Raw genomic sequence first — 16,263 nt, 5'->3', positions numbered from 1 at the left:
ATGATCTGTGATAGTCATGGTCTGTGATAGTCATGGTCTGTGATAGTCATGGTCTGTGATAGTCATGATCTGTGATAGTCATGGTCTGTGATAGTCATGGTCTGTGATAGTCATGGTCTGTGATAGTCATGATCTGTGATAGTCATGGTCTGTGATAGTCATGGTCTGTGATAGTCATGGTCTGTGATAGTCATGATCTGTGATAGTCATGATCTGTGATAGTCATGGTCTGTGATAGTCATGATCTGTGATAGTCATGATCTGTGATAGTCATGGTCTGTGATAGTCATGATCTGTGATAGTCATGATCTGTGATAGTCATGGTCTCTGATAGTCATGGTCTGTGATAGTCATGGTCTGTGATAGTCATGGTCTGTGATAGTCATGGTCTGTGATAGTCATGATCTGTGATAGTCATGGTCTCTGATAGTCATGGTCTGTGATAGTCGTGGTCTGTGATAGTCATGGTCTGTGATAGTCGTGGTCTGTGATAGTCATGATCTGTGATAGTCATGTTCTGTGATAGTCATGATCTGTGATAGTCATGATAGATCTGTGATAGTCATGGTCGTGATAGTCATGGCCTGTGATAGTCATGATCTGTGATAGTCATGATCTGTGATAGTCATGATCTGTGATAGTCATGGTCTGTTATAGTCATGATCTGTGATAGTCATTGTCTGTTATAGTCATGATCTGTGATAGTCATGGTCTGTGATAGTCATGGTCTGTGATAGTCATGGTCTGTGATAGTCATGGTCTGTGATAGTCATGGTCTGTGATAGTCATGATCTGTGATAGTCATGATCTGTGATAGTCATGATCTGTGATAGTCATGGTCTGTGATAGTCATGATCTGTGATAGTCATGGTCTGTGTATGGTCTGTGATAGTCATGGTCTGTGATAGTCATGATCTGTGATAGTCATGATCTGTGATAGTCATGGTCTGTGATAGTCATGGTCTGTGATAGTCATGATCTGTGATAGTCATGATCTGTGATAGTCATGATCTGTGATAGTCTGTGATAGATCTGTGATAGTCATGGTCTGTGATAGTCATGGTCTGTGATAGTCATGATCTGTGATAGTCATGGTCTGTGATAGATGATCTGTGATAGTCATGATCTGTGATAGTCATGATCTGTGATAGTCATGGTCTGTGATAGTCATGATCTGTGATAGTCATGGTCTGTGATAGTCATGATCTGTGATAGTCATGATCTGTGATAGTCATGATCTGTGATAGTCATGGTCTGTGATAGTCATGATCTGTGATAGTCATGGTCTGTGATAGTCATGGTCTGTGATAGTCATGGTCTGTGATAGTCATGGTCTGTGATAGTCATGGTCTGTGATAGTCATGGTCTGTGATAGTCATGGTCTGTGATAGTCATGATCTGTGATAGTCATGATCTGTGATAGTCATGATCTGTGATAGTCATGGTCTGTGATAGTCATGATCTGTGATAGTCATGATCTGTGATAGTCATAGTCATGTCTGTGATAGTCATGGTCTGTGATAGTCATGATAGTCTGTGATAGTCATGGTCTGTGATAGTCATGATCTGTGATAGTCATGGTCTGTGATAGTCATGGTCTGTGATAGTCATGGTCTGTGATATCAGTCTGTGATAGGTCTGTGATAGTCATGGTCTGTGATAGTCAGATCTGTGATAGTCATGATCTGTGATAGTCATGATCTGTGATAGTCATAGGTCTGTGATAGTCATGATCTGTGATAGTCATGATCTGTGATAGTCATGTCATGGTCTGTGATAGTCATGGTCTGTGATAGTCATGGTCTGTGATAGTCATGGTCTGTGATAGTCATGATCTGTGATAGTCATGGTCTGTGATAGTCATGGTCTGTGATAGTCATGGTCTGTGATAGTCATGGTCTGTGATAGTCATGATCTGTGATAGTCATGGTCTGTGATAGTCATGATCTGTGATAGTCATGGTCTGTGATAGTCTGTGATAGTCATGGTCTGTGATAGTCATGATCTGTGATAGTCTGTGATAGGTCTGTGATAGTCATGGTCTGTGATAGTCATGGTCTGTGATAGTCATGATCTGTGATAGTCATGTCTGTGATAGTCTGTGATAGGTCTGTGATAGTCATGGTCTGTGATAGTCATGGTCTGTGATAGTCATGGTCTGTGATAGTCATGGTCTGTGATAGTCATGATCTGTGATAGTCATGGTCTGTGATAGTCATGGTCTGTGATAGTCATGGTCTGTGATAGTCATGATCTGTGATAGTCATGGTCTGTGATAGTCATGATCTGTGATAGTCATGATCTGTGATAGTCATGGTCTGTGATAGTCATGGTCTGTGATAGTCATGGTCTGTGATAGTCATGGTCTGTGATAGTCATGGTCTGTGATAGTCATGGTCTGTGATAGTCATGGTCTGTGATAGTCATGATCTGTGATAGTCATGATCTGTGATAGTCATGGTCTGTGATAGTCATGATCTGTGATAGTCATGGTCTGTGATAGTCATGATCTGTGATAGTCATGATCTGTGATAGTCATGATCTGTGATAGTCATGATCTGTGATAGTCATGGTCTGTGATAGTCTGTGATAGTCATGATCTGTGATAGTCATGATCTGTGATAGTCATGATCTGTGATAGTCATGATCTGTGATAGTCATGGTCTGTGATAGTCATGATCTGTGATAGTCATGATCTGTGATAGTCATGATCTGTGATAGTCATGGTCTGTGATAGTCATGATCTGTGATAGTCATGATCTGTGATAGTCATGGTCTGTGATAGTCATGATCTGTGATAGTCATGGTCTGTGATAGTCATGATCTGTGATAGTCATGATCTGTGATAGTCATGGTCTGTGATAGTCATGGTCTGTGATAGTCATGATCTGTGATAGTCATGATCTGTGATAGTCATGATCTGTGATAGTCATGATCTGTGATAGTCATGATCTGTGATAGTCATGGTCTGTGATAGTCATGGTCTGTGATAGTCATGATCTGTGATAGTCATGATCTGTGATAGTCATGGTCTGTGATAGTCATGATCTGTGATAGTCATGATCTGTGATAGTCATGATCTGTGATAGTCATGGTCTGTGATAGTCATGATCTGTGATAGTCATGATCTGTGATAGTCATGGTCTGTGATAGTCATGATCTGTGATAGTCAGTCATGGTCTGTGATAGTCATGATCTGTGATAGTCATGGTCTGTGATAGTCATGATCTGTGATAGTCATGATCTGTGATAGTCAGTCTGTGATATGTCTGTGATAGTCATGATCTGTGATAGTCATAGTCATGATCTGTGATAGTCATGGTCTGTGATAGTCATGATCTGTGATAGTCATGATCTGTGATAGTCATGATCTGTGATAGTCATGGTCTGTGATAGTCATGATCTGTGATAGTCATGATCTGTGATAGTCATGATCTGTGATAGTCATGGTCTGTGATAGTCATGATCTGTGATAGTCATGGTCTGTGATAGTCATGATCTGTGATAGTCATGATCTGTGATAGTCATGGTCTGTGATAGTCATGGTCTGTGATAGTCATGATCTGTGATAGTCATGATCTGTGATAGTCATGATCTGTGATAGTCATGGTCTGTGATAGTCATGATCTGTGATAGTCATGATCTGTGATAGTCATGATCTGTGATAGTCATGATCTGTGATAGTCATGGTCTGTGATAGTCATGGTCTGTGATAGTCATGATCTGTGATAGTCATGATCTGTGATAGTCATGATCTGTGATAGTCATGGTCTGTGATAGTCATGGTCTGTGATAGTCATGATCTGTGATAGTCATGATCTGTGATAGTCAGTCATGTCATGATCTGTGATCTGTGATAGTCATGATCTGTGATAGTCATGATCTGTGATAGTCATGATCTGTGATAGTCATGGTCTGTGATAGTCATGATCTGTGATAGTCATGATCTGTGATAGTCATGATCTGTGATAGTCATGGTCTGTGATAGTCATGATCTGTGATAGTCATGGTCTGTGATAGTCATGATCTGTGATAGTCATGATAGTCATGATCTGTGATAGTCATGGTCTGTGATAGTCATGTTCTGTGATAGTCATGATCTGTGATAGTCATGGTCTGTGATAGTCATGTTCTGTGATAGTCATGATCTGTGATAGTCATGGTCTGTGATAGTCATGGTCTGTGATAGTCATGGTCTGTGATAGTCATGATCTGTGATAGTCATGATCTGTGATAGTCATGATCTGTGATAGTCATGGTCTGTGATAGTCATGATCTGTGATAGTCATGGTCTGTGATAGTCATGATCTGTGATAGTCATGGTCTGTGATAGTCATGATCTGTGATAGTCATGATCTGTGATAGTCATGATCTGTGATAGTCATGATCTGTGATAGTCATAGATCTGTGATAGTCAGTCTGTCATGATCTGTGATAGTCATGATCTGTGATAGTCATGATCTGTGATAGTCATGATCTGTGATAGTCATGGTCTGTGATAGTCATGATCTGTGATAGTCATGATCTGTGATAGTCATGATCTGTGATAGTCATGATCTGTGATAGTCATGATCTGTGATAGTCATGATCTGTGATAGTCATGATCTGTGATAGTCATGATCTGTGATAGTCATGGTCTGTGATAGTCATGCTCTGTGATAGTCATGATCTGTGATAGTCATGATCTGTGATAGTCATGGTCTGTGATAGTCATGATCTGTGATAGTCATGGTCTGTGATAGTCATGGTCTGTGATAGTCATGGTCTGTGATAGTCATGATCTGTGATAGTCATGATCTGTGATAGTCATGGTCTGTGATAGTCATGATCTGTGATAGTCATGATCTGTGATAGTCATGATCTGTGATAGTCATGGTCTGTGATAGTCATGGTCTGTGATAGTGTCTGTGATAGTCATGATCTGTGATAGTCATGATCTGTGATAGTCATGATCTGTGATAGTCATCATGATCTGTGATAGTCATCTGTGATAGTCATGGTCTGTGATAGTCATGGTCTGTGATATCAGTCTGTGATATCATGGTCTGTGATAGTCATGGTCTGTGATAGTCTGTGATAGTCATGATCTGTGATAGTCATAGTCATGATCTGTGATGTCTGTGAGTCTGTGATAGTCATGGTCTGTGATAGTCATGGTCTGTGATAGTCATGATCTGTGATAGTCATGGTCTGTGATAGTCATGATCTGTGATAGTCACGATCTGTGATAGTCATGATCTGTGATAGTCATGATCTGTGATAGTCATGATCTGTGATAGTCATGATCTGTGATAGTCATCTGTGATAGTCAGTCTGTGATAGTCATCTGTGATAGTCAGTCTGTGATAGTCATGGTCTGTGATAGTCATAGTCATCTGTGATAGTAGTCTGTGATAGTCATCTGTGATAGTCATGATCTGTGATAGTCATGATCTGTGATAGTCATGGTCTGTGATAGTCATGATCTGTGATAGTCATGATCTGTGATAGTCATGATCTGTGATAGTCATAGTCATGATCTGTGATAGTCATGATCTGTGATAGTCATGGTCTGTGATAGTCATGATCTGTGATAGTCATGATCTGTGATAGTCATGGTCTGTGATAGTCATGATCTGTGATAGTCATGATCTGTGATAGTCATGATCTGTGATAGTCATGATCTGTGATAGTCATGATCTGTGATAGTCATGGTCTGTGATAGTCATGATCTGTGATAGTCATGATCTGTGATAGTCATGATCTGTGATAGTCATGGTCTGTGATAGTCATGATCTGTGATAGTCATGGTCTGTGATAGTCATGATCTGTGATAGTCATGATCTGTGATAGTCATGGTCTGTGATAGTCATGATCTGTGATATAGTCTGTGATAGTCATGATCTGTGATAGTCATGGTCTGTGATAGTCATGATCTGTGATAGTCATGATCTGTGATAGTCATGATCTGTGATAGTCATGGTCTGTGATAGTCATGATCTGTGATAGTCATGATCTGTGATAGTAGTCTGTGATAGTCATCTGTGATAGTCATGATCTGTGATAGTCATGGTCTGTGATATAGTCTGTGATAGTCATCTGTGATAGTCAGTCTGTGATAGTCATCTGTGATAGTCATGATCTGTGATAGTCATGATCTGTGATAGTCATGATCTGTGATAGTCATGGTCTGTGATAGTCATGATCTGTGATAGTCATGATCTGTGATAGTCATGATCTGAGATAGTCATGGTCTGTGGTCTGTGATAGTCATGTCATCTGTGATAGTCATAGGTCTGTGATAGTCATGATCTGTGATAGTCATGATCTGTGATAGTCATGATCTGTGATAGTCATGATCTGTGATAGTCATGATCTGTGATAGTCATGGTCTGTGATAGTCATGATCTGTGATAGTCATGATCTGTGATAGTCATGGTCTGTGATAGTCATGGTCTGTGATAGTCATGATCTGTGATAGTCATGATCTGTGATAGTAGTCTGTGATAGTCATGATCTGTGATAGTCATGATCTGTGATAGTCATGGTCTGTGATAGTCATGATCTGTGATAGTCATGATCTGTGATAGTCATGATCTGTGATAGTCATGATCTGTGATAGTCATGATCTGTGATAGTCATGGTCTGTGATAGTCAGGGCCTCTGATAATGTTTCACTTCTCTACGATGTATTTATCTTTGTCTTAAGGAATGATGGAATAAATCTGGTTCCTCTAACACCAAGGATGATGTTACCTGACGTGCGTTACGACACTCACACAAGACGCAAGACATACAGACGCAAGACATACAGACGCAAGACATACAGACACAAGACATACAGACACAAGACATACAGACACAAGACATACAGACACAAGACATACAGACACAAGACATACAGACGCAAGACATACAGACACAAGACATACAGACACAAGACACAAGACATACAGACACAAGACATACAGACACAAGACACAAGACATACAGACACAAGACATACAGACACAAGACACAAGACATACAGACAAGACACAAGACATACAAGACGCAAGACATACAGACACAAGACATACAGACACAAGACACAAGACACAAGACATACAGACACAAGACATACAGACACAAGACATACAGACACAAGACATACAGACACAAGACATACAGACACAAGACATACAGACACAAGACATACATACAGACACAAGACATACAGACGCAAGACATACAGACACAAGACATACAGACACAAGACATACAGACGCAAGACATACAGACGCAAGACATACAGACACAAGACATACAGACACAAGACATACAGACACAAGACATACAAGACATACAGACACAAGACATACAAGACATACAGACACAAGACATACAGACACAAGACATACAGACACAAGACATACAGACACAAGACATACAGACACAAGACATACAGACACAAGACATACAGACACAAGACATACAGACAAGACAAGACATACAGACACAAGACATACAGACACAAGACATACAGACACAAGACATACAGACACAAGACATACAGACACAAGACATACAGACACAAGACATACAGACACAAGACATACAGACACAAGACATACAGACACAAGACATACAGACACAAGACATACAGACACAAGACATACAGACACAAGACATACAGACACAAGACATACAGACACAAGACATACAGACACAAGACATACAGACACAAGACATACAGACACAAGACATACAGACACAAGACATACAGACACAAGACATACAGACACAAGACATACAGACACAAGACACAAGACATACAGACACAAGACATACAGACACAAGACATACAGACACAAGACATACAGACACAAGACATACAGACACAAGACATACAGACACAAGACATACAGACACAAGACATACAGACACAAGACATACAGACACAAGACATACAGACACAAGACATACAGACACAAGACACAAGACATACAGACACAAGACATACAGACACAAGACATACAGACACAAGACATACAGACACAAGACATACAGACACAAGACACAAGACATACAGACACAAGACATACAGACACAAGACACAGACATACAGACACAAGACATACAGACACAAGACATACAGACACAAGACATACAGACACAAGACATACAGACACAAGACATACAGACACAAGACATACAGACGCAAGACATACAGACACAAGACATACAGACACAAGACATACAGACACAAGACATACAGACACAAGACATACAGACGCAAGACATACAGACGCAAGACATACAGACACAAGACATACAGACACAAGACATACAGACACAAGACATACAGACACAAGACATACAGACACAAGACATACAGACACAAGACATACAGACACAAGACATACAGACACAAGACATACAGACACAAGACATACAGACGCAAGACATACAGACGCAAGACATACAGACAAGACAAGACACAAGACATACAGACACAAGACATACAGACATACAGACACAAGACATACAGACACAAGACATACAGACAAGACACAAGACATACAGACACAAGACATACAGACAAGACAAGACATACAGACACAAGACATACAGACACAAGACATACAGACACAAGACATACAGACACAAGACATACAGACACAAGACATACAGACACAAGACATACAGACACAAGACATACAGACACAAGACATACAGACACAAGACATACAGACACAAGACATACAGACACAAGACATACAGACACAAGACATACAGACACAAGACACAAGACATACAGACACAAGACATACAGACACAAGACATACAGACACAAGACATACAGACACAAGACATACAGACACAAGACATACAGACACAAGACATACAGACACAAGACATACAGACACAAGACATACAGACACAAGACATACAGACACAAGACATACAGACACAAGACATACAGACACAAGACATACAGACACAAGACATACAAGACATACAGACACAAGACATACAGACACAAGACATACAGACAAGACATACAGACACAAGACATACAGACACAAGACATACAGACACAAGACATACAGACACAAGACATACAGACACAAGACATACAGACACAAGACATACAGACAAGACAAGACACAAGACATACAGACACAAGACATACAGACACAAGACACAAGACATACAGACACAAGACATACAGACACAAGACATACAGACACAAGACATACAGACACAAGACATACAGACACATACAGACACAAGACATACAGACACAAGACATACAGACACATACAGACACAAGACATACAGACACAAGACACAAGACATACAGACACAAGACATACAGACACAAGACATACAGACACAAGACATACAGACACAAGACATACAGACACAAGACATACAGACACAAGACACAAGACATACAGACACAAGACATACAGACACAAGACATACAGACACAAGACATACAGACACAAGACATACAGACACAAGACATACAGACACAAGACATACAGACACACAGACACAAGACATACAGACACAAGACATACAGACACAAGACATACAGACACAAGACATACAGACACAAGACACAAGACATACAGACACAAGACATACAGACACAAGACATACAGACACAAGACATACAGACAAGACATACAGACACAAGACATACAGACACAAGACATACAGACACAAGACATACAGACACAAGACACAAGACATACAGACACAAGACATACAGACACAAGACATACAGACACAAGACATACAGACACAAGACATACAGACACAAGACATACAGACACAAGACATACAGACACAAGACATACAGACACAAGACATACAGACACAAGACATACAGACACAAGACATACAGACACAAGACATACAGACACAAGACATACAGACACAAGACATACAGACACAAGACATACAAGACATACAGACACAAGACATACAGACACAAGACATACAGACACAAGACACAAGACATACAGACGCTAGACATACAGACACAAGACATACAGACACAAGACACAAGACATACAGACACAAGACACAAGACATACAGACACAAGACATACAGACACAAGACATACAGACACAAGACATACAGACGCAAGACATACAGACAGAAGACATACAGACGCAAGACATACAGACACAAGACATACAGACACAAGACATACAGACACAAGACATACAGACACAAGACATACAGACACAAGACATACAGACACAAGACACAAGACATACAGACACAAGACATACAGACACAAGACACAAGACATACAGACACAAGACATACAGACACAAGACATACAGACACAAGACACAAGACATACAGACACAAGACATACAGACACAAGACATACAGACACAAGACATACAGACACAAGACATACAGACACAAGACATACAGACACAAGACATACAGACACAAGACATACAGACACAAGACATACAGACACAAGACATACAGACACAAGACATACAGACACAAGACATACAGACACAAGACATACAGACACAAGACATACAGACACAAGACATACAGACACAAGACATACAGACACAACACATACATACACAAGACATACACACACAAGACACAAGACATACAGACACAAGACATACAGACACAAGACATACAGACACAAGACATACAGACACAAGACATACAGACACAAGACACAAGACATACAGACACAAGACATACAGACACAAGACATACAGACACAAGACATACAGACACAAGACATACAGACACAAGACATACAGACACAAGACACAAGACATACAGACACAAGACATACAGACACAAGACACAAGACATACAGACACAAGACATACAGACACAAGACATACAGACACAAGACATACAGACACAAGACATACAGACACAAGACACAAGACATACAGACACAAGACATACAGACACAAGACATACAGACACAAGACACAAGACATACAGACACAAGACACAGACACAAGACATACAGACACAAGACACAAGACATACAGACACAAGACACAAGACACAAGACATACAGACACAAGACATACAGACACAAGACATACAGACACAAGACATACAGACACAAGACATACAGACACAAGACATACAGACACAAGACACAAGACATACAGACACAAGACATACAGACACAGACACAAGACATACAGACACAAGACACAAGACATACAGACAGAAGACATACAGACACAAGACATACAGACACAAGACATACAGACACAAGACATACAGACACAAGACATACAGACACAAGACATACAGACACAAGACACAAGACATACAGACACAAGGCACAGACACAAGACACAAGACATACAGACACAAGACATACAGACACAAGACATAAGACACAAGACATACAGACACAAGACATACAGACACAAGACATACAGACACAAGACACAATAAATACAGACACAAGACATAAAGACACAAGACATACAGACACAAGACATACAGACACAAGACATACAGACACAAGACATACAGACACAAGACATACAGACACAAGACATACAGACACAAGACATACAGACACAAGACACAAGACATACAGACACAAGACATACAGACACAAGACATACAGACACAAGACATACAGACACAAGACATACAGACACAAGACATACAGACACAAGACATACAGACACACAAGACACAAGACATACAGACACAAGACATACAGACACATACAGACACAAGACATACAGACACAAGACACAAGACATACAGACACAAGACACAAGACATACAGACACAAGACATACAAGACACAAGACATACAGACAAGACATACAGACACAAGACATACAGACACAAGACACAAGACATACAGACACAAGACATACAGACACAAGACATACAGACACAAGACACAAGACATACAGACACAAGACATACAGACACAAGACATACAGACACAAGACACAAGACATACAGACAAGACAAGACACAAGACATACAGACGCAAGACATACAGACAGCAAGACATACAGACATACAGACAAGACATACAGACACAAGACATACAGACACAAGACATACAGACAAGACAAGACACAAGACATACAGACACAAGACACAAGACATACAGACACAAGACATACAGACACAAGACACAAGACATACAGACACAAGACACAAGACATACAGACGCAAGACATACAGACACAAGACATACAGACACAAGACATACAGACACAAGACATACAGACACAAGACACAAGACATACAGACACAAGACACAAGACATACAGACACAAGACACAAGACATACAGACGCAAGACATACAGACACAAGACATACAGACACAAGACATACAGACACAAGACACAAGACATACAGACAAGACATACAGACACAAGACATACAGACACAAGACATACAGACGCAAGACACAAGACATACAGACACAAGACATACAGACACAAGACACAAGACACAAGACATACAGACACAAGACACAAGACATACAGACACAAGACACAAGACATACAGACACAAGACATACAGACACAAGACATACAGACACAAGACACAAGACATACAGACGCAAGACATACAGACACAAGACATACAGACACAAGACATACAGACACAAGACACAAGACATACAGACACAAGACATACAGACACAAGACATACAGACAAGACAAGACACAAGACATACAGACACAAGACATACAGACACAAGACATACAGACACAAGACATACAGACACAAGACACAAGACATACAGACGCAAGACATACAGACACAAGACATACAGACACAAGACATACAGACACAAGACATACAGACACAAGACACAAGACATACAGACACAAGACACAAGACATACAGACGCAAGACATACAGACACAAGACATACAGACACAAGACATACAGACGCAAGACATACAGACACAAGACATACAGACACAAGACATACAGACACAAGACACAAGACATACAGACACAAGACACAAGACATACAGACGCAAGACATACAGACACAAGACATACAGACACAAGACACAAGACATACAGACGCAAGACATACAGACACAAGACACAAGACATACAGACACAAGATACAAGACATACAGACGCTAGACATACAGACACAAGACATACAGACACAAGACACAAGACATACAGACACAAGACATACAGACACACAGACACAAGACATACAGACACAAGACATACAGACACAAGACATACAGACACAAGACATACAGACGCAAGACATACAGACACAAGACATACAGACACAAGATACAAGACATACAGACGCTAGACATACAGACACAAGACATACAGACACAAGACACAAGACATACAGACACAAGACACAAGACATACAGACACAAGACACAAGACATACAGACACAAGACATACAGACACAAGACACAAGACATACAGACGCAAGACATACAGACACAAGACACAAGACATACAGACACAAGACACAAGACATACAGACACATAAAGACACAAGACATACAGACACAAGACACAAGACATACAGACACAAGACATACAGACACAAGACAAAAGGAAACAAGACACAAGACATACAGACACAAGACATACAGACACAAGACATACAGACATACAGACACAAGACATACAGACACAAGACATAAGACACAAGACACAAGACATACAGACAAGACGCAAGACATACAGACACAAGACATACAGACAAGACATAAGACACAAGACATACAGACACAAGACATACAGACACAAGACATACAGACACAAGACACAAGACATACAGACACAAGACATACAGACACAAGACACAAGACATACAGACACAAGACATACAGACACAAGACAAGACACAAGACATACAGACACAAGACATACAGACACAAGACACATACAGACACAAGACATACAGACACAAGACACAAGACATACAGACACAAGACACAAGACATACAGACACAAGACACAAGACATACAGACACAAGACACAAGACATACAGACGCAAGACATACAGACACAAGACACAAGACATACAGACACAAGATACAAGACATACAGACGCTAGACATACAGACACAAGACATACAGACACAAGACACAAGACATACAGACACAAGACATACAGACACAAGACATACAGACACAAGACACAAGACATACAGACACAAGACATACAGACACAAGACATACAGACACAAGACATACAGACACAAGACATACAGACACAAGACATACAGACACAAGACATACAGACACAAGACAAGACATACAGACATACAGACACAAGACATACAGACACAAGACAAAAGACATACAGACACAAGACATACAGACACAAGACATACAGACGCAAGACATACAGACACAAGACATACAGACACAAGACATACAGACGCAAGACATACAGACGCAAGACACAAGACATACAGACACAAGACACAAGACATACAGACACAAGACATACAGACACAAGACACAAGACATACAGACACAAGACATACAGACACAATTCATACAGATACAAGACACAAGACACAAGACATACAGACACAAGACATACAGACATACAGACAAGACAAGACATACAGACACTAGACATACAGACACAAGACATACAGACACAAGACATACAGACACAAGACATACAGACACAAGACATACAGACACAAGACACAAGACATACAGACACAAGACATACAGACACAAGACATACAGACACAAGACACAAGACATACAGACACAAGACATACAGACACAAGACATACAGACACAAGACACAAGACATACAGACACAAGACATACAGACACAAGACATACAGACACAAGACACAAGACATACATACAGACACAAGACATACAGACACAAGACATACAGACACAAGACACAAGACATACAGACACACAGACACAAGACATACAGACACAAGAAATACAGACACAAGACATACAGACACAAGACATAAAGACACAAGACATACAGACACAAGACATACAGACACAAGACATACAGACACAAGACATACAGACACAAGACACAAGACATACAGACACAAGACACAAGACACACAGACATACAGACACAAGACATACAGACACAAGACATACAGACACAAGACATACAGACACAAGACACAAGACATTCAGACACAAGACATACAGACACAAGACACAACAACTCAAGACACAAGACATACAGACACAAGACATACAGACACAAGACACAAGACATTCAGACACAAGACATACAGACACAAGACATACAGACACAAGACACAAGACATACAGACACAAGACATACAGACACAAGACACACAGACATACAGACACAAGACATACAGACACAAGACACAAGACATACAGACACAAGACATACAGACACAAGATACATAGACACAAGACACAAGACATACAGACACAAGACATACAGACACAAGACACAACAGACACAGACACACAAACAGATATCATGATCGTGATGAATTCTGTCCCAGGAGAACAGTGTCAGGTCACCCTCAGAGGAAGCAGTGTCAGGTCACCCTCAGAGTAAGCAGTGTCAGGTCACCCTCAGAGGAAGCAGTGTCAGGTCACCCTCAGAGTAAGCAGTGTCAGGTAACCCTCAGAGGAAGCAGTGTCAGGTCACCCTCAGAGTAAGCAGGGTCAGGTCACCCTCAGAGGAAGCAGTGTCAGGTCACCCTCAGAGGAAGCAGTGTCAGGTCACCCTCAGAGGTAGCAGTGTCAGGTCACCCTCAGAGGAAGCAGTGTCAGGTCACCCTCAGAGGAAGCAGTGTCAGGTCACCCAGTGTCAGGTCACCCTCAGAGGAAGCAGTGTCAGGTCACCCTCAGAGGAAGCAGTGTCAGGTCACCCTCAGAGTAAGCAGGGTCAGGTCACGTTCAGAGGAAGCAGTGTCAGGTCACCCTCAGAAGAAGCAGTGTCAGGTCACCCTCAGAGGAAGCAGTGTCAGGTCACGTTCAGAGGAAGCAGTGTCAGGTCACCCTCAGAGGAAGCAGTGTCAGGTCACCCTCAGAGGAAGCAGTGTCAGGTCACCCTCAGAGGAAGCAGTACCAGGTCACGCTCAGAGGAAGCAGTGTCAGGTCACCCTCAGAGGAAGCAGTGTCAGGTCACCCTCAGAGGAAGCAGTGTCAGGTCACCCTCAGAGGAAGCAGTGTCAGGTCACCCTCAGAGGAAGCAGTGTCAGGTCACCCTCAGAGGAAGCAGTGTCAGGTCACACTCAGAGGAAGCA

The sequence above is a fragment of the Cherax quadricarinatus genome, chromosome 23, assembly GCF_038502225.1.
Source record: "Cherax quadricarinatus isolate ZL_2023a chromosome 23, ASM3850222v1, whole genome shotgun sequence".
Lineage (NCBI taxonomy): Eukaryota > Metazoa > Arthropoda > Malacostraca > Decapoda > Parastacidae > Cherax > Cherax quadricarinatus.
The sequence above is the reverse complement of the archived record's forward strand: the minus strand, read 5'-3'. Positions refer to the sequence as shown.